Source organism: Eriocheir sinensis, unplaced genomic scaffold (assembly GCF_024679095.1).
Source record: "Eriocheir sinensis breed Jianghai 21 unplaced genomic scaffold, ASM2467909v1 Scaffold446, whole genome shotgun sequence".
Classification (NCBI taxonomy): Eukaryota; Metazoa; Arthropoda; class Malacostraca; order Decapoda; family Varunidae; genus Eriocheir; species Eriocheir sinensis.
Genome location: NW_026111772.1, coordinates 207,107 through 210,000, shown reverse-complemented (window position 1 = coordinate 210,000; position 2,894 = coordinate 207,107). Strand labels below are relative to the sequence as shown.

The 2,894-nt window shown below is 41.1% G+C and overlaps 1 protein-coding gene across 1 annotated transcript in view; it reads right to left on the bottom strand.

Moving 5' to 3' along the window:
• The window catches only part of LOC126992332 (G-protein coupled receptor GRL101-like), a 72,482-nt gene extending 70,496 nt beyond the window's left edge, over window positions 1-1,986 (bottom strand). Inside the window, exon 1 of the mRNA XM_050851017.1 lies at window positions 1-1,986. This exon is cut by the window's left edge and continues 379 nt beyond it. The gene's annotated coding sequence lies outside the window, so the exon portion shown is untranslated.
• Window positions 1,987-2,894: the final 908 nt, after the last annotated feature.

Below are 2,894 nucleotides of genomic sequence, written 5' to 3'. Positions count from 1 at the left end.
CTGTCCATGAATTGATTTAACCTCTTCTTAATGTGACTATCGTATTGGCACTTACAACATGGCTGCCATGCCTGTTCCACTCATCCACCACTCTGTTGGTAAACCAGGTTTTGCCTATGTCCTTTTTCAATCTGAATCTATCCAATTTAAACCCATTATTACGTGTCTGACCCCGTTCTCTTACCATCAGAACCTTATTAATATCCCCCTTATTAAAGCCCTTCATCCATTTATAAACTTCGATCATGCATCCACGCACCCTTTGTCTTTCTAGACCAGTGGTTATTAACCTTTTCAGAGGCGCCGAACCCTATAACGAAAACCTCCGCACAGTAGCCGAACCCTTCAAGTATAAAGAAAAAAAAAAGAAACTTACAAGTGGAAGAAAAATTGCTTCAAAATTCAAGAGTATATTAATTTCGGATAATACAAAGAATGGATTCCAATTTAATCCATAAAAGTATCAAGGAAAATCTGCTTAGAATTCAATTGCAAAATTGCAATGTCTTTCGGGAGGATCTTCGCCGAACCCTTCAGACTGGCTCGCCGCCCAGGTTAAGAACAAATGGTCTAGACATAACCAAGTTTGATTGTTAAGTCTTTCCTCATACGGCAAGATTCTTAACCGTGAATAATTTCTGGCATCCTCCTCTTTACCGATTCTAACATTTTTATATCCATTTTGTAGTAAGGTGACCAGAAATGAGCCGCATAATCAAGATGAGGTCTAACTAATGCTAAATATAGCTTGAGGATGACTTCGGCGCTTCGATTGCTTACGCTTCTTGAAATGAATCCTAGTACCGTGGTTGCACGATTTCTAGCTTGAATGCATTGTGCCCTTGGACGGAGATCAGAGCTCACTAAGACCCTTAAATCCCACTCGCACCTAAAACTGCTTATGGGAGTGTCATTTAAGCAACAATTATAAAGCATCAAGCTTTGCACACAACGAGAAGTATCAATATTCAGAAGACACAGACCGCCTCACGCCTCACTCCATAGAAGCCCAAAAGCCTTCCTATAAGTATAAAGATGCACCATATAAAGGCATTAATTTGACCAATCCTACTGTTTCCCTTGTAGCATTGATCACGAGAGACAAGACACCTGGAGAGGCTACAGCCAATACAAAATAAAGCAGCAAGAAGAAGTACCAAGAAAAGGTATCAAGCTCCACAAAACACAACAACACCACACGACTCAACAAAGCCTGACGCCTCCCTCCTGCCTGCCGTCCCGGCGTCCCTTCTTAGTGAAACGATGCCGCCTTCCTCTTGTTTTGTCGGTATCGCTTCCTCTTCCGGGCCTTCTTCTCCTTGGGCGAGGTGTTGTCTATTGCGATTGTCGTGTATCTGAAGGGAAATAGGAGATGCCACATGTAGACCGTCGAGCCTATTTCAGTCTCCTTGTTTCTTTTTTGTTTATTTTTGTGAAACGATTTTGATTTAGATTTCGATGTTGAAAAGGAGCCTGGAGAGGAGGAGGAGGAGTAGTGGTAGGAGGAGGACGCGTACGAGGAGGAGAAGGAGTACGCCGAAGATGAAGATTAGGCCTTCCTCCCCGGAGCCTTGGCCGGACTGGCCGTGCTCCTCGTCCTCGCGTCGTATCGGGCCCGTGAGTCGGGGTCGGAGAGTGTCTCCATCGCCCGCTGCAGCTGCTGGAGCTTTGTCGTGGCGTTCGGGTCTCCTCGAAGGTGGCCTCGTGCTTCACGCCCAGGAGCTCGTAATGGGTCTTGGTTACCATTGGTCCAGCCAGTGGATGAAGGTATAGGGGCTCGACTTGACACGTCACCTCGGTTTCGGCCTCGCCGTTCTGGTGACCTTGGAGTTGACATTGCAGGGTCGCGAGTCTAGAGCTGAATGGCACTTTGCCTGGAAGTACAGACCCTAAGAGGGAATTCCCAATATCGCTGCTTTCTTGAGGCCTTTTTAGAGTCACCTTACAGAACATTTAATTTACCTTCCGCTATTCTCCTCTTTTTTTTCCTTTTCTGGTGCTTTTTTTTTATCTCACAGTAGTCTTCTTCCAGCTCTTCCTCTTCCTGCTATATTCTTTTCTCTCCTTTTCTTCTTTTTCTTCCTTTCCCTTTTTCACCTCCTTTTCTATTTCTTTTTTATCTTTTTATTCCTCTCTCTTTTCCCTTTCTTTCCATTTCCCACTTCTTTTTCTACTATTTCTTCTTTTTTTCTTTCTCTTTTTCTTTTTTCCCTTCTCCACTTCCTCTTCTGCTACTTCCTTCCTTTCTGCTTCTTTTTTTTTTTTTTTACTCTACGCCGATGGTCACTTATGAATGTTTCCCACTGCCCTATTTCAGCTTCGCCTATTCACCTCTTCTTCTTTATTTTTCACTTTCTCTGGAGGATGAGGAGGAGGAGGAGGAGGAGGAAGAGGAGGAGGAGGAGGAGGAAGCATAAAGTAGGAGAAGGCATTGGAAGAAGTAGAGAAGGAGAAGAAAGTCGAGGAAGAGGATAAGGAGGAAGAGAGAGAAGAGCAGATGAAAGATGAGAAGTATAAAAGGAAAAAGGAGATAAAGATGAGAAGTAGGAAAGGAAAAAAAAACTAGAAAGAGGAACAGCAGTAAAAATAGAATGGATAGTGGAGATTATTTATTTTTTTAACTTTTTTTAATATTGCTACTTTTAATATTTCCACTTTTGATATTTCTACTTTTAATATTTCCACTTTTGATATTTCTACTTTTAATAGTTTCACTTAATAGTTTTACTTTTAATATTTTCACTTTTAATATTTTCACTTATAATATTTCTGCTTTTGATATTTTCACTTTCAATATTTCTACTTTTAATATTTTCACTTCTAATAATTCTACTTTTAATATTTCTACTTTTAACATTTCTACTTTTAATATTTTCACTTTTAACACTTCTACT